At 40.7% G+C, this 23,468-nt stretch overlaps 1 protein-coding gene and 1 long non-coding RNA gene across 3 annotated transcripts in view; one reads left to right on the forward strand and one right to left on the reverse strand.

The window, feature by feature from the left end:
- MYLK (myosin light chain kinase) overlaps nt 1–23,468 on the forward strand; it is a 232,225-nt gene that overhangs the window by 11,755 nt on the left and 197,002 nt on the right. The window lies entirely within an intron of this gene.
- LOC119256807 (uncharacterized) overlaps nt 2,143–23,468 on the reverse strand; it is a 30,170-nt gene continuing 8,844 nt past the window's right edge. The window contains exons 3-6 of one of the 2 annotated variants that reach the window (XR_008553858.1): nt 4,098–4,165; nt 3,860–4,004; nt 2,476–2,516; nt 2,143–2,363 (exon numbers count right to left, since the gene is read on the reverse strand). This is a non-coding gene — a long non-coding RNA (uncharacterized LOC119256807). The remainder of the gene's footprint in view (nt 2,364–2,475; nt 2,517–3,859; nt 4,005–4,097; nt 4,166–23,468) is intronic. The other variant, XR_005127892.2, reaches the window with a different exon arrangement.

Here is a 23,468-nt window from a genome sequence, read left to right on the forward strand (position 1 = left end):
GAGTCCATCTCAGCTACTTTTCCTCACTGATTGGGAGAGCTGGCTGTGTGGCTGATGGGCACGTTTGCAGCTAACAGACCTGGCTTTGAATCCTGCTCAACTAATTATTACAATAGATGGTTGACCCTGGAAAATTATTTAACTACTTTGAACTTCCATCCACTCATTTTTAAAATGATTGTTTTGAGGATTACATTAAATACCACCCCCCACTCTTTTTCCTGGCCTGGGGGAGATAAAGGGAATTTTTTTTTTGAAGGATATTAAGCAGGGAGTGGTGGGCAAGTCTATAGTGAAGTGTAAAATAAATTGCAGATATGATGGGAAAATCCACTAGAAGACTGGCGTGTGGAGAGAAGGTGTTGGTCACTTTCTCTCCAGATGTTTCTGGACTGAAGGGTGGGGAAGGACATCAGGACTGAGTCTCTGATTTCGCTCTGGAGTAAGGAGGACATGACTTCCAGGCCAGGGTGATGCCTTGGATTGCTTGGTCCTTTTGTTTTTCACTATTTAGTCTGGCTCATTGGAGTGGCAAAGGGGTTCTGGAACTGTGCCAGACCTGGTTAGTGGAACTGATTGCATAATTGTCTGGGATCTGATGGTGCCAGGCCCTAGGACTTGGCGACAATACTCACCCTCCTTTATACATGTGTAGGACCTCACTGCTGGCAGAACATTTTTACCCCATCCTTTCAACCACCCAGTGCGGTAGTGATGAAGATAGTGATCCCAAATCCTATCAGAATGCTCCTACTTTTTTGTGCTCTCTGAGGTCTCTGCTTTCCTCTTCTAAGGCTCTAGACTCTTGAGTACAGACTTTAGGGGAGGAAGCCCCTCCTCCTGCAGAAAGTCAGTGCCCACGCTCTGAAGGACTCAGACTGGGGCTTTTATTAGAGAGCTCATAAAACTTGGTGAGGATCAGAAATTAGATCCAATCTTGTCACCCTGAGATAATTGCATATCATTGTACCTCAACCAACATTAAAACACAGATCTCCTTGTAAAACTTGGCATGCAAAACAGGCTACAGTTAGACACCTGCCACATAAAATATTCAGAGTTATCATTGAGCAGCTGGGACTACTTTTCATTTTGATAATGCTTTTCAACTTGCTTAATGTTTGCACATATTTTACATTTAGTCTTTGTCAATCTTATGATGTTATTTTTGATCCCATTTTATAGTTGATGGTTGAAGGTATAGGGCAGTTAAAAAGAATTTGCCCAGTTTTCTATGGTCACAGTAAAGTCACAACTCAGAGAGCACAAAATAGCAATTGCTTGCCACTTCCTAATTGTGTGGCTTTGAACAGATTTCTTTATCTCTGAGACACAGATGATTCAGCTATGCCATAAGGTTTTTGTTAGGGTTAAACAAGATAATCCAAGTGAAGTGCTTGGCATAGTGCCTGCAATATAGTAAAGACTCAGGAAATGATAAGTCTTATCATGATACTCCCTTACCTGTTCCACAATTAATGTTTCCAGTTTTTATTCCATTATTATGAGTAACACTGCTATAATTATCTTTGTCTAAACGGTTTATATTTTCAGTTGTGTCATTTCCTTGGATTATATTCCAAGAGCAGCATTACCAGGTTGAAAGGTATGATCTATGATCCATTTTTTTTTTTTTTTTGCTTTTGTTTCATATTGCCAAGTAGCCTTTTATTGGGATGATTTCCCTTTAACAAGCTGCTACTAGACCCATGAGAGTGATCCATCCCCCGTGGGTGGTACTTCCCTGTGACCTCTCAGCCCAGCAGCGGGCCCATCAGTCATTCTTAATGAGGGTAGAAAGACCAACAGATTGTAGACTAGTTGGAGCCAACCCTTATAAAACAGGTTATGCCTACAGCAAGACATAGACTAAGCTGGTCAGCAAATTGTACTGAGAACACTGGAAATGACTGCTCTCTCACCTGCTTTCTGCAGGGCTCCATGGGATGCCTGCAGGCACTGTGGATACACTCAGGTGGATACACATGTACACTGTAGGTGAACATGAGGAAGTGGTGTTGGGGAGGTGGGAGCTGCTTCTGAGCTCTGGACCTGGGATTTCAGAAGGAAGGCTATGTATGAGTGGCTCTAGACTATTGCTAGGTCTGCCATAACAAAAGTACCACAGACTGGGTGGTTAAAACAACAGAGATTTATTCTTTTACGGCTTTGCAGTCAAAATCAGGGTGTCAGTAGGGTCATGCTCCCTCTGAAGGTTCTAGGGAAGACTCCTTTCACCCGTGGCATTCTTTGACGTGCACATGCCTCACTTCAGTCTCTGCCTCCACCTGCATAATGGCCTTTCCTCTTCTGTGTCTGTGTCCACATGCTGTTCCTCTTTCTGTGTCCTTATTTTCCTCTTCCTGTAAGGGCACCAGTCACTGGATTAAGGCTCACCATGACCTCATCTTAACTTACAAAGATTCCATTTCCAAATCAGATCACATTCACAGGTGGAGGGGTGGGGAGACTTACCAGACTTTTTGGAGGACACAGTTTAACCCACAACAATGGGACTAAGAAGAGAAAATGGAAAAATGTCAATTTTCCATATCACAGTCTGCCTGGTGGAGAGTGTGTGGATGGAGATGTTATGGACTGAGGTAGTGCCGCTGTGGGGATGCTGCCAGTTGTCAAGGGCCAGTGCTACTGTTTTTCTCCGACTCCCCCACCTAGGGGACTGGTGGTCGATTATGTACAATGAATCATCTGGATGATCAGGTGGGTATGGCTGGGGTGCTGCAGCGGTGGAAGAAAGAGCTTAGTTACTGAGGGAAACTGGCTTCCTAGGAATCAGTGGAAGGTTAAGAGGAAGAGCACGGAACTGGGCAAGTATGCAGAGCTCATGTTAAGTCTGAGGCCACTTGGAATACCATGACTTCATTTTCCCCACACAAAGCTGAGGGAGCTTTTGAGGCCCTTCCTGCTTTGACATCACATAATTCTCACTTGAGAGGTAAAGTTTAGAGAAACCCAAGCTCCCTGACCCTAAGGACCGCTGTGACGTCTATCTGGATAATGGGTTGTGAGCAACTAACTTGTAAGGTGCCTTAGGAGGAAACAGCCAGATGGGGCCCAGGACTTAATTTCTATATATGTTGTGGAGTGGGTCAATATTCTTTTTTTCCCCTTTGTGGATATCCAGTTGTTTCTGCCCTATTTACTGCAAATAAAATGCTTTTCTTTTTTGTTTAGGCACTATTTTTTTTAATTTTTAAATTTAATTTATTTTTTTAAGATTATTTATACAAGATGTGTGGGAGGGTGAGAGGATTCATCAGAGACAGAGCAGGGAACAGAATAGGCAGACTGATGAAATACACTGCTGAGGGGAGCAGCGGGTGAGACAGGAGAGGTCTGCCACGCCATATGGGCATCTCTGTGGCCGGCGGGGATCGAACCCATGCTGCAGAGGCTGCGAACAGCTTCATAGCGCTGCGCTCAACCACCCACACCACCAAGGAGGCCCTAGGCACTGTTTTTTAATACTCATTTTATAGATGAAGAAACTGAGAGATAAAGTATCTTCTTCATGGGTTCTCAAACTGATAGAGACAGACCTGGAATTTGAAACTAGAGCCTATATTTTTAATGCTTGTGCTCTGTTTCCTTCTCGTGCTGAACTTTGAGGTTTTGGCCTCAGTGCAGGCAGCTCAGTGGAAAGTGTTAGGGGAGAATTCAGGAGGAGGGGGGGGGGTTGAGTTTAGTTTGCTATAGAGTTGAGAGACTGTGGGATACCTGAGTAAGTTACATTGCTGAATGGGTGCGGGGAGGATAGAAAAGTAAGGGCAGAGTAAGTAGGAGGGAGGTAGCTAAGCAAGGGAGGAGGGAGCTGAAAGGGAACATTATTAAGCCCAACCTGAACTTCTCCTTTTTCATTTACCATCCAAGGATTGTTACCCTGTCTCATCAACACTGGTCCAGAGAGCACATGACATAGGCAAGATCCAGTTCAGATCGTTTGGATCCATGTGGTAAGGGTGACATGAATGAGAACCCTGATACTGAAGAGGAGAAATGGATTAAGTGGGGCAGGCAGAATCAGCAAGCATTGTGATCAGAGTGTCAACTCTTTGTCAAACAAACCTGCTTTATACCTTAATCCAGCCCTGAAGCTTACTATTGACCTGCAGTACATCACTTCATTTCTGTGCATTTTCCTCCTCTGTAAAATGAGAATAACACAACCTTACTGAATTAAATCACAGAATGGACATTGTAAGGCACTTAGCATAGTATCTAGCACATACTAAAGACTCAAGATATAGTGGGTTAGTTCTTAAGGTTCAGTGTTTTAAGCATGTGGACAGTGCCTGGAATGGTGGAATCTCAGGGAAGCTTGCTAAATGTCCCCCAGAGACACAGAATTCTTCAACTTAAGTTGCACAATTTGGCAGTTTTAAAACATGTGGCCAGGAAATCAGAATAAGAAACTGGCATTGTGAACTGAAACTGGTCTCTAAATACTCAAGGTGGCACAGGAGGCCGTCCAGATGGCTGATGCTGAGCCAACATAACTTTAAAGACTTCCTTGGGAAGGACATCACCTGCTGGTCTAGATTCTGCATGGGGTCCCCACAGGCCTGGGGCTGCTGATTGGACAGGGAGGATGCTGCAGCTCAAGGTGAGCAGAGAGCTCCCAGACTGTGAGTAAGACAGCCCCTTTGCCTGTGGAAGGGACGGCACTTTCCATTGAATCATAGAAGCCTGTATCTGTCTCTGGTTTTGATGAACATTTCCTGCAAGATCTAGCTATACTTCTAGAAAGGCTTTTTTAAAAATGGAGTTTGTGTGATCAACCTTTTGAATCCAGTCCACACCTCAAGTGAACATCATGCAGAGTCAATCAGGTATTCTTGGGTGCTTACTGAGTACCAGATTCTGCTAGTTCGGGACACTGCTCCTGTTCTCTAGGAGCTCACAGTCTAGTTGGGAAGGTCACACACACACACACACACACACACACACACACACACACACGGTGAGTGCCAAATGTAAATGACCAAACATGTGAGAAGTCCATAAAGCAGCCTGGGCAGAGCATAGGAATAAACCACCTTCTACAGGATGTCAAGGCAATGATACCCATTCAAGTCCTTTAGCATCTCCTCCAAACCCTCACCTTCCCCTTCCACTGGTAATAACTAGCAGTTCTGTGCTCACTGAAAAGATGGCACTGTCAATGGATTAAATAAATGACTTGTGATGACTCTATGAGGTGAGCTCTGTTAGTACCCCTATATCTCAGAGGTAGAAGCTAAGGGCCAGAGATGGCAGAAGACTTGTACATGGTTACACAGTAAGAGTGCTGGGTGTGAAGCCAGCAGTTTTGATCCAAAACCTTCCATGTTAGGCCTGTAGGGTTCATCTGACTAGTAATTGGTGGCATTCCTCTTTCAAATATAGAGCAGGAGGATTATTGACATTTCTTTCATGATCTTAATATACAATTACATGGTGTCCCAACTAGGTTTTAACTAGAGCCTTCTGTACATTCCACCCTGGCACTAAGTTCAGCTAAAGTCCTAATTTCAGAAGAGGAGGCAGCAAGACTGAAATGCTGTGTTTATTGACCAATTTAGACTGTCTCGGGGCACAGCTTTGAGGATTAGCACACACTGTGGATGAATATTTTAACAATCCATGGCAAGATGTCAGCATCTTGGACTTAGACACAAGAATTATTCTCAGACAGGGGTTTTTTTTTTTTTTTTCAGTGTCATAAATTTAACCAGCTGGAATTCTTTTCCATCCTATTCAACATCCTGAAGTCAAGAATTTTGCTTTTTATTGGGAAATCTGCATTTCATTGTATAGATAGAACACTATGTCCTTGTCTCTCTGGGTCTCCGGAGAAGCTGAGTCTTTATTGCAGGCACTGGGTGTCCTAAGGGCTCAAATACCAAGTCTGTTTCAAGCACGAGAGCCCCAAAACATAGCAATACTCTGAAAAATACCGTGAGAGGCACACTGTCCACTCTAATGCAGCCCAAGTCTTTACATGAGAGCACGGGCAAGCACCACAAATTGAGGAGAGGTACTGCTTCTCAGAAGTGCAGCCTCCAACAAGTCTCTGGTCAAGAGCCCCATGCTGGGCCCGCCAGGGGTGGCCACTGTCATGCCCTCCAGATGGGATTGCAGAGTGGGAGGAGGGGTGGTTTAGCAGACAGATTGAAGTCATCACCCAAGTCACTGATGGCCTTCAAAATCATCCTCTTTAGTAATATTCCAATGTGCAAATGTACCCCAATTTTTTTATCCATTAACCTGTTGAATGCTACCTATTGTGGCTAATCCTGAATTGAATTGTTGTAAGCATCTGTGTACATTCTTTCGTGTGAACATAAACTTCTCTAGGATAAATACCCAGTTATTGGGTTGCAAGGTCACATACAAGTAAATGTCTAACTTATTAAGAAACTGACAAACTGCTTTCCCAGATATTTTCATTTTTAATATTAATAAAAGCTGACTGTACGTAAAAAAAAAAAAAAAAAAAAGAAAGTATGTACTTATTCCAGTGATGCTGCCATGGCTCAAAATGATTTTGGAATTTTAGTTTTAGAATCACATTTACAATTTAATACAGTTTCTTCAAAAAAATTAAATAGAATTTTGCTTTATTTATTTAGCCATTTCTGCAAATATTTAAATCTCATTACTTAAAAGGTTATATAGGTATATAAACTTATTGTTCTACTACCTAGGAGAAATTACTGGTAAAAATTTGAAGGCCACATCCTACCAAAGCAGTCATTTAAGATTTGGTCAATCTAATGGGTAGTCAGTGCTATGTCATTCATTTACACTTACCTCTAGTGATATTGGACATTTTTTTTCGTTGCTTGTGACTGACTGTTCTTGTTCTGGGCTCTTTTTTTCTATTAAAATAAATTGTCTTTATTTCTTGAGTTATAGAAGCTCTTTCTTTAATACTGATATTTGGACAGTCTTTTTGAACATGTATTAGGTTTTTGAAGTTACTACCATGTGGTATGATTGAGTCAGGCTAAGTTGACTTCAGCGATGTTATTTTAATAACCATGTGTCCGGGAGAACTTAAGCCTGTCATGTACTGGAATCTGATATAATCGGTTAGACTGTGTTGGAGTTATGATGAGGATGAATCATTGATTGACTACTTAAAAAAATGGTGAAAACTTGATGAATACATACCTTAGGTGTTTTAACTTGATATACAATTATTAAATAGCTAGTTGCCAAACTTTCATTATGGGATCAGAATCTTTTCTTTGCCTGTGAGCTCCACCATGGGAATCTGTGTTATCGTGGGTGCATATTGCTCTAATGCATTTTCTACACTTTCAGTTGAAATATTTGTAATGTGGCATGAAACTTACACACTTTCAAAGCAATTGGAATGCAGAAACTTCTAAATTTTTATGATTTTTCCTTCAGTTTTTACAGTTGATTCATCTATACTTAATTCAACAGTGAATTTTTTTGCAATTCATCTTTATCATTAAATTTATCACAGAAACATATCTAGTATAGCCATATTTTATTTTCTATAATATTCAAATTAATTACTTTATATAATAGTTGAATCATTTAAATTGTATGGTATTTAAATCAACTATGATATTTAAATCATGGATTTAGTCATATAATTTGCATAATAAATACAATTAGCACAAATGGTTTGGGAAAAAACCAGCTGACTTGTGCAAACAGCTAATCTGAAGGGGCAGAAATGTGCAGATGGATTAGAGAATAAGGTACCAGCCCTGGCAATCAGTGCAATATGGCACAAATCAGTATCTTTTTTAGAGGCAACAGAAACTGTTGACTAAAAGGTTGATCCTTTCAGTGGAGTTTATTTAAAGGGACTCTAATTAACATTTATTGAGTGCCAAGTGTGCTAAATGCTTTGCATGCGTTATTTCATTTAATCCTTACAACACCCTATGAGGTATAAATACTAATATCTTCATAAATGACAAAACCAACAAAGAGCAAAGTTTTTTAATTTATTTATTAAAAATTTATTTTTTAAAGATTTTTATTTAGTTATGCATACAAGAGCTGGGGTACAGGCCAGAAATGCAGGGGGTGAGAGGATTCACCGGAGACAAAGTGGGGAACAGTACAGGCAAACTGACTGAAACACACTACTGAGGGGAGCAGTGGGAGAGACAGGAGAGGTCTGCTTCTCCATGTGGATTTCTCTCTGGCTGGCTGGGGATCCAAGAGGCCGTGGATTGCTTCACAGTGTGATGCTTAACCCCTTGTGCCACCAGGGAGGCCCAGAGGTTTTTAATTTATGCAAAATCATGTAGGTATTGAGTTCCAGAGCCAGGATTTGAAAGTAGTTTGATGCAGACATTGTAGTCTAAACTATCATAGAAATAATTTTTTTTAAGATTTTATTTTTATTTATGCATACAAGAAGCTGGGGCATAGACCAGAGATGCGGGGCGTGAGAGGATTCACCAGAGGCAGAGTGGGGAACAGAACAGGCGGACTGACTGAAATACACTGCTGAGGGGAATATCGGGCGAGTCAGGAGAGGTCTGCTGTGCCATGTGGGTTGCTTCCTGGCCAGCTGAGGATTGAACTCTCTGCTGCAGAAGCTATGGATTGCTTCACAGCGTGGTGCTTAACCCCTTGCACCACAAGGGAGGCCCCATAGAAATAATTCCATAGAGAAATCCAGAAGGGACAGATATAAAATCTCTGTGTGTACAAAAATAGAGGTAGGGATTTGAAGCGATTGGGCTGTAACAGGTTAGCACCATATCTTGAACTAGTGAATGGGCCATGCTCTTGACCTTTCATACATTTCCACCCAAAGGATGCATATTCAGTTGGAGGGTACGGAAGGATTCTTGGCATACAGATGAGCCGTGCATATTAATTTAAATCTGATTCTGGACTCACCAACCAGAATTTCCAATAACTGTGTTTCATCAAGCCTATCAGAAATGGGTAAATTAGAGATTGTTTGAGTTTTGTCTAAAGACCTGCATCAAATGCCTAAAACTTTTGTTAGAGGCATACCTTGGCCTTCTTATTAAGGAAGGACACACAAGTTAGTCAAGGCAGTCTTTTATTAACTACTACTGAATTGTCTAGAGTTTATTTTATGTGCCAGGGACCCAGGTGAACAACATACAGCCCCCAAGGACCTCATGAAGATGGATGAGATATACAAGAAAGTTTCTATAAGGATTTTAAACATAGATAAGCAGAGGACACTCCAATAGAATCTACCTGAAGACATACTAAACAGACAACAGGTAAGGATGTTTCTGGAGGTCAAGTGGGAAGAAGCTGGTGCAGGTAGATGGAGCAGCAGGTGCAGAGAGGAGAAGGTCTGTGGATCACAGGGGATGTCTGAAGACCTGGCACTGGTGCACCAAGGCCATATCATATCATTTTGGAGAATTTGGACTTGAACCTGAAGAAATGTAGCATACCATGGGAAGACTTTGCATGGGGGAGTGCTGTGATCTTTTTAGAAATATCTCTTGGTTGAAGTAGAAAATGACTTGGGGGTAGATGTGGTGGGCTAGGTTGAAACTAGAGGAATAATTAAGTTGTTGGATTAATTCAAGTGATAAGTGAGACCCTGATTGAAAGTCATAGAGATGGCCATTACAGGGGCTAGGATCAGATTGGAGGTAGGATGATAAATAATGTTGTCCTGGATTGCACAAAAATAACACCCGGTTTAGGTCAGGACAGAGTTTTACTCTGCGCTCTGCTGCTGCTGAGCTAGAGTCTTAGCCTCTCTGAATCTCATTAAAATTCCCCCTCTAGTCTATATCTAGGATCAAATGAGGTCATGTATATAAAAGCAATAAAGGAAGCTGTTTGAAGCAACTTGGCTGGATGAGAGGTCTCAGGACGGGCCTGGGAGAAGCAATTTGGTGAGCTGAGGCCTATTACCATCTCTCACTGTTTTGAGAATTACCACAGAGGCCAAAGGAGTGGGTGAAAGGCTAGCACCCATCCGCATTTCTGGGGAACCAGCTCCAATTTTCCTTTCCTTAGTACTTTGAGGCCTCTCCTACTCTGGAGACCTCTCAGTTCTTCCAAGTTCCACTCTGCATTTTTATGCCTATTATACCATCTTTGGGGCCAAAGCCAATACCACAGCATTTGGGCACCATTGCAAGTGATAAAAATAAGTTTGAAAAGCAGACCAATCCCCAGAGCTTCTGCAACAGCAGCAGCAAAGAAAACTACAAAGCCTCAGGGCACTGGCTGAGAAGGGTCCAGAATCCGGTACCATTAGGGGCCCAAAAGTGCTCTGTGCCTCTGCGTGCATTCTGCCCATAACTGAGGATTGTTGGACCATATGCCCCAGAAGCACACCTGGCAGCAATGAAGTGGAAAAGGAAAATGCACACACATAGGCCAGGGTGTCAGCTCTACTATAGGCTGCTTTAGGACTGCTTTGCCCCAGAGTTAAAAACTTAGGGCCATAATCCATCACATACAATTTCTTCATATCAAAGAACAGGTGTCCTGAGATTGCAATAATAAGAACAATATGGGTGTTGGAGTCAGAGCTGAATTCAAGTTTCAGCCTGTGTGACTTCAAGAAATCACTGAATTCCCCTAAACTTGTTTCCTCCATTTAAAAAAAAATGAGGATAACATTGCCTGCTTTGCATAACTACCTATTGCGAAGATTAAATGGGGATGTAAAATGCATTCCTGTGACATAAGAGGTTCCATTATATAGGAGCTCCATTAATTAGGAGTTCCATTATTATTATTACTAATAGGTGCTCAATAAATATTTGAATGTGTAGTATAGCTAAATGGAAAACTGAATGTGTTAGGGTAGACTTGATACAAAGCAAAACCAAAAATAAGTGCACACTCTAAATAAGCCTGCGGTGGTTAGCACTGAGATTTATGTGCTTCAATTCATCCCACCTGTTGCCCTGGTGAACCAAATTCTGGGAAAATGCCAGTAAATTTGGATGAGAGTTGTAGTGGTATGTTACAAGGGACAATATTCCAATTAAAAGCTATATTTTTCCTGGGACCTCCCTGGTGGTGCAGGGGTTAAAGACAGTGCTATCAAGCTGTCGCCAGCCACTGTAGCACAAGTTTGATCCCAGGCCAGGGAGCTACCCACATGGTGCAGCAGGCCTCTCCTGCCTAGTCTGCTGCTCCCTCAGCAGTGTATTTCAGTCAATCTGCCTGTTCTGTTCCCTGCTTTCTCTGGTGAATCCTCTCAGCCCCCTCCCCACCCCACCTCTGACTTATACCCCAGTTCTTGTACACATAAATGAATAAATCTTTTTTAAAATATATATATATATTTCCCCTACTTGTTCATAGGCAAGGATGAGTCTCTTTCCAGGTAAAGGAGGAGGAGGAGAGCTACTTCACTGTTGTGCGTTCTCCATATGTTGGTTTCAGACTAATGATGTTCCTTATTTGCCTATGTAAGGACATCATCACAGACACTGGGTGCTCAGGTGCCAGGCCCCCTTGTACCAAGTTCTGTTCTGAGAAGAGCGGACTTGTAGTTTTGAGATATGATAAATCACAGTATTTACTGTTTCTTCTTTCTCTCCCAACCTTTCTACCTAGAATTTTTACCATTGAATAAATGGGAAAGATCACATTAGCCTTTAAAGTTCCTGTCAGAGCCCTCTGTTCTGGTTGGTTTGATCAATGAATAACTTAGGTATAAAAGGAGAAGTTTCCAAGTCTCGAGCACTAGTGGTGACTGAGAGCAGGGTTGGGTCTGTTTGCCTTCCTCACCATGCTTGCCTTTTGGGTGTAGAGACTTTACTGAGGTTTCGAAGCTCCTCTAGATCAAGAAAGAAATTATTGGTATTCATACATGTTCCCCTTCTCCTTTTTTCAAAGTTTAATTATGGGGGCACATGCATCTTTGGGAAGGAAGACCAGCTTGCTAATTTACATTTTGAAAACTGCCTCTGATCCAAACTCATATCTTTGATGGACAAAAAGAAAGAGAAAAAAAAATGGACATAACAATTATCCTATATGAAGTAACTATCTCTGTTGATCATAAAAGATGAAAATAGCCAAAAAGTGGTGGAGATTGAAGCTTTTTGTGCTCTGGGTTGGAGAAAGGCAGTGGCTACCAAGAGCTAGGCTTCTTGGAAATAAAGGAACCAAAAGTGCTCTATTGGCATTGACAAGGCAGACTCAGACTAGAAGTCAGGGGCTGCAGGAGAGCCCACCACATCATGGAAGAATGCTGGGCGCAGGAGGGAAAGAGGACCATCAGCCTGCTGACTGAGACTCTTGACAGTCAGAGAAGTTGTGGGTTGAGGAAAGCAAGGAACAAGCACATAACCTGGCTACAAGGGACCGAGCCCAGCTGTTCTGTTTGCTGGTTCTACAACCATCATCACCATGTTCTCACGGGGTTGTAATAACTCCTGTTTCTGCACTGGGGGCTTGGAGGGTCAGGAGAAACAAGGTGAGGGAGGGAGAAAGACAAATTAACAGAAATGGGAAGGAAAGGAAAGTCTGCAAGTTGACTGCCTGTCTGTGGGGAAGCCTTGTCTTCCAAAAGGACATTGCTGCTCCAAAATTGCAAATAGCAAATCAAGACAGAGTAAAACTAGTGTTGAATCTAGAATATCATTCTTAGAGAAACTATCCTATAAGCATAAGAGCAAAACAAGACCAAGAGTGTAAACACACAGACTCTCACTAAAAGAACTATTAAAATTTATACTTTATAAAGAAAAAATAAACAATGAAAATAGATGCACACTGTGAGAAACAGTGGCAAACACAAAAATTGATAAAACTAAGTTTATAATTGTTTAACTGTTAACAATGCAAAAATGCCTAAGAGTGTTTTAAAAGCATGATTAAAATGAAAACTAGACAACAATAGTAAATTGGGACTGACTGTCTGGGGGAAAATGTTAAAGTCATATTCAGAGTTAGGCTGATAATTAATTGATTTTATAAGTTGAGTTTTGCTGCATAAAATACCACTGCAGAACTTAATTGCTTAAAACAAATGCCATCCTTTTCAGCTCTCAAATTTTTGGATTGATTGGGCAGCTTTTCAGATCTGGGCCAGCTCATTTGATCTTTATTTTTTTTAAAGATTTATTTATTCATACAAGAACTGGGGTACAGGCCAGAAGTATGGGGGTGAGAGGATTCACCCGAGACAGAGTGGGGAACGAACAGGTAGACTGACTGAAATACACTGCAGAGGGGAGCAGCGGGCAAGACAGGAGAGGTCTGCTGCGCCATGTAGATTGCTCGCTGGCCGGGGATCGAACTCGTGCTGCAGAGGCTGTGGACAGTTTCATAGGTTGTGTCTTAAACTCTTGTGCCACCAGGGAGGCCCCCTCATTTGATCTTGACAGACTCTATCATACATCTGTGATCTGCTAGATGATCTAGAATTGTTGTACTCACGTGTCTGCAAGTTGACTACCTGTCTGCAGAGTCTCCTTCTCTTCCAAATTGCTCTTATCTTCCACATTGTCTGCTGAGACTGTTCCCTTGGAAGTCCAGGTCTCCAAATGCAGCCAGAGAGCAAGCATCCCTATGCAAACACTTTTCAAGATTCTTCTTTCGTGGCATTTACTAATGGCCTGTTAGCCAAAGCAAGTCACATGGCGAAGCCTACGTTTAAGGGAAGCTGGAATAGACTCCACCGCTTGGTAGGAGGAAAAGAATTTGTGGCTGCTTTTAGAATCAACTACAGTCATCTTGGCCACAAATTATTCACATTTCACCCACATGCAAAATTTGCCAGTCTTCATCCCAGGGTCTCTGTCTCATACTACTTAGAGCATCAGGCTGGAATTCTGTGATATCATGATTTCATCACATGAGGAAGTGAATAAGGCTCCTCAGAGGTGGTTCCCTGGGTAAGGCTCTTCTTGATTCAGGGACCTATGAATAAAAATGGTAAGTCTGCTGTAGTCTACATATCTGATATGGTGAGACAGGTACAGGTTAACTGAATGAAAACTTTCAGAATAGGGGGAGAACAGGAGCTACATTGCAATCACTGGTCTAAAATATCCCACTCTGGAGAAATGTTACCAGGTCCAGGGCAAAGAACAACCCTTGCTTAGGGCTCAGTTTTTCCCTAGCTATGTCCTCCCTGTCCATTGTTGTCCAAGGCCCATGACTCCGTTCTCTAGTCTCTTGGTTCTCCCACTGTGGTCTTTTTCTTTATTTTCCTAAGAAATGACTGTTAGCAGCATAGCAGCCTTCTCTTCTGGCTTCCTGTCCATGGATAGTTGAGAGCCCAGAGACCTCTTTGCAGTTTAATCAGTAGAATTCCCTCACATCCAAGCTGATTAGCATGCTTTTGCTAGTACAGTTTTCTTTAAAGCATTTTGGACTTTCAGTGTAACAAATTGTAGTTCACCGCATTTGATAGAAGTCATACCTATTGTTATTTTTTTCTTTAGATTTGTTGACAGCAACTTGGGATTAGGCTTCTGCCATAACAATATGATTCTTCTTTGTCTAGTTGAGACGGTATACTTTGAGAATCTCTTTTTTTAAAGGTTTATTTATTTATGCATACAAGAACGAGGGTATAGGCCAGAAGTGCAGGGGTTGAGAGGACTCACCAGATACCTCTCGGAGTGGGGAGCAGAACAGGCAGATCTTCTGAAATACACTGCTGAGGGCAGCGGAGGGTGAGACAGGAGAGGTCTGCTGTGCCATGTGGCTAGCTCCCTGGCCAGGGATCAAACTCATGCTATAATGTCTGCTCATTGCTTCACAGTGCTTAACCACTTGCACCACCAGGGAGGCCCTACTTTGGGACTCTTTCATTCAAAGATTATCAGATATGGGGAGACTGGAGATGGGGGGCGATTTTATTTTCTGCTGTAGTGAGTGGTAGGCATTCTGTATCCCACCCAAATTCTGGATGCAAACTGAGCATTTCCCCCTTCAGCTCATCTTTGCCTTGATACTTATCATATGCTATGCAGCTAAGAGCACCCAACTGACACTTTCCAAATTCTGCTTGGAGATCTACTTCGTTGTGTTTGAAAATTCACTGGCTTATCTTTTTTTCTCTCTCAAATTACTACAGGCTTCAGTTTTACCCATTGTTCTGCATCTACACTACATGAGCCATCCTTTTCCAGGCTTGCTGTAGCACTTTTCTCTTCACTTTTCTGACTTTTGCAAACTGTTTCCTTTGCTTTTCTAGCCACTGTCTTATCCCAACACCAACACCACATTTTTCAGGTTTTTGTTATGCCAGCAATACACTATTGAAAACAATTTCTATATTAGTTAGCTTTTGCTGAATAACACACTACCCCCAGATTTAGAGACTTAACTATCATCACTTAAATTCATGTAATAATTCTTTGGGTCGGGTAGGTGGTCTTTCTGGACTGGGGTAGTACATGTGATTTATTGGTTTAGTCAAGCTAAAATAGTGAAGCTATTCTTTGAGGAAAATTTATTACTTTAAATGAATTCATTAAATATAAAATATGAAGAGCAATTTGAATAGTGTAGCATTTAAAATCATATTTCACTGTGTGTAAAAGAGAATCTAAGTGGCCATGGCTTAAACGATTTAGAGCTTTAAATTGTCACAGAGCCAGAAGCGTGGCAGTGGATAGTCCAAGGCAGGTGTGGCGGTTCCCTGATGCCGTCAGGGTCCCAGGCTCTTCTAACTTTCCATTCATCTCAACTTAACCTTCATAGTCATACTTGCTGCCTCATGATTGCAAGATCACTTCTTTACCTCCCGCTTTATGCACATTCCAAGCATGATGGGGAAAAGAACAGGTAGTGAAAAAAACATTTACCAGCCAAGTCTGCTGCCTTCAATCAAAAAGCTTTCCTGGAAACCCTACCCAGAAGCTTCTACTTATATGTCATTGCTGGCATCCATGTCATATGGCAGCTCCTAATTGCAGGGGAGCCTGGGAAGTATAATTTGTTTGTTTTTTAGCTGGCATATTGCCTTCCCAAACTAAGTTGGGATTACGTGAGTAAGAAACAAAAGAAAAATAAATACTGTGTGGGCAACTCTTATTGTTTATACATGTCCATCTCAAGAAGTTAGACAAAAGAAACCTTTGGAAAAGTAGAAGGAAGGAATCATAGACAGAAAGATGAATGAAATGAAATAAAAAACAATTTGAAAGATTTTTAAAAAGTTATATATAAATCGGTAAATTCATAGTAAGACTGATCTCTTCAAAAGCCATGTATTATATTTTGACTGAAGGGAAAATGTAACTATTGATATGAAATTCAGGATGTAAATCATAAGACAATACTCTGAAGACTTTTATGCTAAAATTTGGATTGGAAGAATACATAGCTTTACAATTTGCTATAACTACCTCAAAAGATATGGAAAACTCCAATAAAACACCAACCACTGTAGAACTTAAACTGTTAATCAGAAGACTTCTTTTCCCTACAAATCAGGTTTACATAATTTATTCAACTTCCAAGTAGTAGATGATATTAATATTATATAAACCATTTAAGAGAATAGAAAATTAGGAAAAGCTACTTACTTTTACAATATATTATATATGTATATATGTATATATATACACCCATTGTGTATGCATGTACATATATATTTAGATGAATGACATTAAGGGGGGAACCCATATATTTAGTGTTTGAGAGTTGGGAGGGCAAAGGTGACTTTCATGGAGCACTGAACTGCATTCCCATATCCAGAACACACAGTCCCTCGAGAATAATTGTTCTAGTCACTGCTGAATAAACTTCCCATATGTCAAGGCCAACAAGCTCCTCTGGCCTTTTTTTAAGGTGTAGGCATCTTACATATTGTTTTTTTTTAATATACATTGCAAAATCATCGCCAGGATAAATGTAGTTAACATCAGTCACCTTATATAGTTACACTTTTTTTTCTTAGCAACTATTCTCTCAGCAACTTTCAAATATGCAGTACAGTATTATTAACTATAGTTGCTATGCTATACATTACATCCCCAGGACTGACTTATTTTGAAACTAGATGTTTATACCTTTGAACCACTCTACCCATTTCTCCCACCCCTGTCCCCCCCACCCCCACACCCTGACACTGAAACCACCATTATGTTCTCTGTGTCTATGAACTTGGCTTTTGGTTTTTGTTTTGCTTTTCAGATTCCACAAATTTCTGAAGTAATAAGAACTCTAAGGACATCTTTTGTTTTCTGCTCCTGAAATATCAATAGCCCTAGAGCGTAGAGATGAAATGGATGTTTTTGTTGTTAGTAATGAGCTCCTTATAACCTCACCTGAATTTAGGTTAATGAGGTGATTTTTGGAAAGCCTCTAGATAACCATCGAATGGGGCAGGGAAACCAAACAAGTGATTAGAGAGTTGGAACTTTCAGTTCTGCCTCTGGGAAGGGAAGAGGGATAGAGATTAAGCACCAATAGCCAGTGATGTAATCTATCATACCTATGTCGTAAAGTCTCCATAAAACCCCAAAAGGATGTGGTTTGGAGACCTGGGTTGGTGCTGGGAGATGGTGCCTCCTAAACTTCCTGGGGACAGAAGCTTCTGTGGTTGGGACCCTTCCAGACTTATAGTATGTTCTCATTTGTCTGTTTGTTCATGTTCATTAATTTCTTTTGTAATGAACTGTTAATATAGTAAATAAACTTTTCTTGAGTTCTGTGAATTGTTTTAGCAAATGATCAGACTCCAAGAGGGGGTCATAGAACCTCTGGTTCACAGCTTGTCAGTCAGAAGTACAAGTAACAACCTGGCTTTGTGATTAGCACTTGAAACCCCGGCAGTCTTGTGGGATAGAAGTTATTTCCAGGTAGAGAATTGAGTTAAATTGCAGGACACCCAGTTGGTCTTTGAGAATTGCTTGTGTGGAGAAAACCTGCACACATTTGACCAGAAGTAGAGTGTTGTCATAGAGTAGAGAGAAGTTTTCCCTTTATGCTTTGTTATAGGAAGCCAGGGCTCACTCTAAGAACTCCTGATTAAGGAAGATCCCTCTGAAGACAAGGAGGAGGTATTCCTCCGAGTTGACTGCCACTCCCAGGACAGTTGGGGCTGGGTGTGATGTAGAAAAAACACAAGTGAGCCAAGGCAGAGCAACATCCTGGCACAGGCTGGAAAGGTCTCAGGGGGCGGGCATCAGGCCTGCCAGGACTACAAGCTGCTGCGGATTATTTCCTCTGGAAAAGAAAAAGTCACGCTGTAAGCCCGCCACCCCTCCAAGCCCTCATTCCTCTGTCCCATCCCAGCTGCTGGGCCATGTCTGCTAGCCTCCTTGGGAGGCCGCCTTACAACTGAGGGTCTCATTTTTTCATTGTTTTGGTGTAGAAGAGGCTCATGCAACTGAAGAGGATTCTTTAGGGCTTGACTGAGGTGATGTAGGTGAACATAAACTGTAAATCATTATATAAATGTGGTTGTTGGCTGAAAACAGTATAAGCCTGGGAGGTTTGTGGGGCAAGGGAGGAAAAGTGCCTCCTAAGAGAGGTATCCCAGAAGAATATGAGATTAGTCGAGGTTCAGTGAATTCCTTTGTTCCTAATTCAAGAAGCATATTTGAAGGGATAAGCCCCCTCACTTAAAGCAGAGCATCCCAGACTTGTTGCCATAGTGACAATGCTGAAACAGAGGCTTAAAAGCCAGAAAACACCAGGTCAGAGGGATTCCTTTGGAGTCATGATTCTCCTGTAAAGGACTCAGCCATTGTATGCTGTGGAGCAGTGGGGCAGGGAGTTTGAATAGCTTCCCTTCCTTCCTGTCTCTCACTGTGGGGGCTTTTGTTTTGGTTTTCTTTCTGGATTGATATGGTCTTTGGAAAGGGGTACCTCCCTGCAGAAGGAACTAGTCTTCATTAAAATCTGTTTCAGAAGCTGGAGGCACTAACAATGAACTACCCAAAAGAGAAAATAAGAAAACAATCCCATTTACACTGGCATCAAAAAGAATAAAATATTTAGGAATAAATTTAACCAAGAAGGTAAAAGACTTGCTCACTTAAAACTATAAGACACTGATGAAAGAAATTAAAGTAATAAATGAAAAATATCCCTTATTCATGGAGTGGAAGAATGAATTTTGTTAAAATGTCCATACTGCACAAATAATCTAAATACTCATTGCAATTCCTATCAAAACTTTAATGGCATTTTTCACAAAAAATAGAAGAAACAATCCTAAAATTTGTCTGGAAACACAGAATCCCTGAATAGCCTAAGTTATCTTAAGGAAGAACAAAGCTGGGGGTATCATGATGATTTCAAACTATACTACGTAGGTAAAATGATCAAAACAGTATGGTATTGGCATAAAAACAGACACATAGAACAGTGGAACAGAATAGAGATCCCAGAAATAAATCCACACATATATATTTATTCAACTGCTCTTTGACAAAGTTTCCAGGAATGCATAATGTGGAAAGGAGAGTTTCTTCAACAAATGGTGCTAAGAAAACTAGATAGCCTCATGCAAAAGAAGGAAATTGGACCATTATCTTATACCACACACAAAGATCAAACTGGAAAAGATCTCTGCATCCCTATGTTCATTGTAGCATTGTTCACAATAGCCAAGGGACAGAAGTAATTAAATGTTGATTGATGGATGAATGGATAAATCAAATATCTCTCTTTCACATATACATGTGCACACACACACACAAGAATATTATTCAGCTATAAAAAAGGAAATTCTGCTATTTGTGACAATATGGCTAAACCTAAAAGACATTGCGCTAGGAGACATAAGCCAGACAGAGAAAGATATATACTGTGTGATCCAGTTATATATGAAATCTGAAAAAAAAAAAAACAAAGCAAAATAGAGTCATAAAGTAGAATAATGATTTCCAGGAGCTGAGGGAGGGCAAGAGCAGTGGGAAGGATGATACAGGATGGGGAAATAATGGTCAAAGAATACAAACCTTCAGTTATAAGATGAATAAACTGGAAACCTAGTGAACAGCCTGGTGATTATAGTTAATAATACTGTTAATAATAGTTAATACTGTGTTGTACACTTGAATTTTACCCAGGAAGTAGACCTTAAAGTGTTCTCAATACATACATACACACACACAATAACTATGTGAGGCAGGTGATGGATGTATTAAGTTGATTGTGGTAACCCGTTCACATTGTGTACATATATCAGCCCATCATGTTGTGAGAAAAAGCTGGAGGTGTCTCTTTTTGTCAGACCTTTTCCTCTTGGAATACTTGTAACCTGCCATCTGGAACTGAACAGAGTCACTGTAAAGCCAATTACCATGCCCCCACACCTGTTAAAACATGAATCTGTTTGTAGCAAGCTACACATACTTTCCTCATTGTCCTGCCCCCAACTCAGAAGGACTGACTTTCCCTTTCCTAACTCACAGGGAAAGAATAACAGAGACTTTCAGAGTGCACACATTAACTATGGGATGTGTCACTTGTCACTGATCACTTGACTGGTCTCATCATATTGCATCCCAGTTTGCACAGACATAGTAAGAGGCTGATTATTCCTCCTAATCAGTCTGGCTTCATGACTTCCTTTGACATCTATCTGACCTTCTGAAGCTCTGCTTTGACTGTTGGTTCCTAAACCTTCTTTGACCCTTGAAACACTGACACATGTGCTGTTGAATCACTGATAGTGGAGAGAAGTAACGAGGGTATCTCAATTCTGTCTTTTACCCTGGACCTAAGTCCCTGTCAGATGCATCTTTCACTCTCATCACAGAATCCCATTACCATAATCCAAGCTCTTCCAAGCCCTCTGTCTTCAGTGTCAGAATCAATAGATTGCATCCTGCCAGAGCCAACATGGTGTCTGACCCAGCAGTACATTGGGAGCCAGCCAAATCTATATTAGAAATGGTCCTGCCTTAAGGCACTGTGTTCCAGTAATAGAGTTGACACTACAATATCAGTTTCTCAAAGAGGGAAATTAGAAACAGAAAATAGAAATAGAAATATTTTTATTTTGCTCTGTTCATTAATATATCCCCTGTGCTTAGAAAGATGACTGATATTTAAGTGTTTAATAAAATAAATAATTGAAGGATTGGATACAACCTCCACATATAATGTCTAAAGAGATAAGTACAAGTAGAGGAATTTCAGAAGGATGACATATTGGCAGAGGAGAGCAACAGACAAATTGCTCTGATTTGATTATATGATTGTTTGGAATTTGTTCAGATTTGCATCATGATGTCCTGCAAGTTACTATTTGAAAATATTTACTACATGTTTGAAAAGAATGATGCATATTTTATTGGATGTAACATTCCATGTATGTCAGAGTAGGGTTTACTACTGTGGTAACAAGCTGGGAGTGTTCACACAAATAATTATGGGATTGAATTAAACTGAGCAGAATTGGCATGATACCAAGCTCTTATACTTGGGTTGCAGTTACTGCATCCTTATTGCTAAAACCAATTTATATCTATATCATTCCTGTCATCATTTTTTAATTTTTCCCCTGATTAATTACATTGAAGTATGTTTTGTCTGATGTTAATCTTGTATTCTAAATCTCTTAGTTAGTTTTTGCCTGACATGTTTTCATACTTTTCCACTCTTTTCACCTCTTTATAAGTTTTAGGTTCATCTTGTAAAAAGCATGTAGATGCTCTACACACTACACACTTCAGTATTCTTCTCATAATTGAAAAATAAGTACATAAAAAAATAAGATAAAACTGAACATCACTATCAACCAACTTGATTGGATTGATACTACACCTAACAAGGGTAGAATACACATTCAAGTGCCCATAAAACATTCACCAAAATAAACTTAAGTCTGGGCCACCAAATAAACCCAAATCAGTTTATATGTTTGTATTCTGTGGTATGTATCTTTTAATTGGTGAAGTTTGTCCATTTATATTTATTGTAATACAGTTGGAGTGGTAATGATGTGGGTGCACAGGAATGGAAGTATTGTTGATGGCTATCATGGAAGTCAATCTACCACAATAGTATCCTAAGAATAACCTAATAAATGTTAATTCTTCTCTCCAACCCCTTCTAGTTTTTGCCTAGTGGCATTTGGAGGATTTATGTTGATTTTATCTGATTAGTTCTTTGAATACAAATGCAAATCCTGTTGATAAACTCAGCTCTCCTGACCTCTAACATTTGACCATGTGTGTGGCTTGTAAAAGTACTGGACTGACTGCAGGAAGTTAAAGGAGTGGGTGGAAAGGAAATTGTGGCAGGAGGTGTTGATGACTCATTGAAAACATTTGAGTGAAAAGGAAGACTAGAAATAGGGTGGTGACTGGAAAGGGCAGTAGGTCTCATTGTGGGTCGTTCTCAGGAGAGGATGTCTAGAGGCAGAAAGGAACTGACAGAAAATGAATGGTTGAAGAAGTTAATGGGGAAAAGAATAACCTATCATTCATCTGCATCTTTAGTGTGGTTTGCAGGGAGAGATAAATTTACAGAATATTTTTTGCTTGGTGTGTTATAGACATACACATCTCCCAAATTAACCAGTGTAAACTACATAAAGATTAGCATGATTTTTTAAATGTAGATGAGTCTTATACTCATCTGGCTCTTAATACACATTAGTGAAGCTGTTACAGAGCAGCCCCGATACAAAACGGGGTGCCTGACTGTGGGTCCTCACCCGCGTGCTTAAAAGGACTTATCAATGCTCTACTGCAGGCACACGCGAAAGGTTAATAAAAGGGAATACAAGGGAAGGGGAATACAAGGGAAGGGGAAATGAGGAAATGTACAGCTCAGGGAGAAAAGTGGGAGATAAAGTTTTAAATGAGTCCTACCCAATCCGCCAATCTGGAATCCCAAATGGCACTCTGAGAGCTGGCTGCAAGCCAGGAGCCGTGAAGCCAGGAGGCGAGCAACAGCGAGCCAGTCCAAGGCCCACGTGTTTGGTTTTTATACCCAACCTGGCTGCTTAAGTCCACCCTCAGGTCCCAGCCACCTTCCCTTTGGTGGTGATGGAATTTGTCTTTCTCAATGTCTTGATGGCTTTAGTCTGGAGTGGGTGTGGGGTCCACAAAGCCTGTATGGGATTAGCTCAGGACATCATTTCCCCCTAACAAAGCCAATGAAGTTTCCTTTTCCTATCCTCTTAGCTCTAAAAAGAACTTTCAGTGTCATCTTGTCTGTTTTCCTGTCTAAGGCAAGAAACTCTTTACAGCATCCCTGACAAATAGCTATCTTGGACATTTTGAACCTTTTGGATTTAAGAATCTTACCACCTTAAATAGGAATCATTTATCCTTTTCTAGAGGTCTTATAATAATGAATTTTTTCTTTTATTCAATAGAAATCTGCTTAAATGTAACCATTCTTCTGTGTGTGCATATGTGTGTGTGTATACACTACATATACACCATACATATGCCATTCAAATGAGAAATATGGTTAAAAAACAAACTCCTTCTAGAGAGATTAATCAAACTTGAGACTTAGATTGGCTCCTGATAACTTGTTTGCCCCATTTTTCTTACTTAGGTCCTCTG

This window comes from Talpa occidentalis, unplaced genomic scaffold (assembly GCF_014898055.3).
Source record: "Talpa occidentalis isolate TD23 unplaced genomic scaffold, MPIMG_talOcc4v2.1 talOcc4.4, whole genome shotgun sequence".
Lineage (NCBI taxonomy): Eukaryota > Metazoa > Chordata > Mammalia > Eulipotyphla > Talpidae > Talpa > Talpa occidentalis.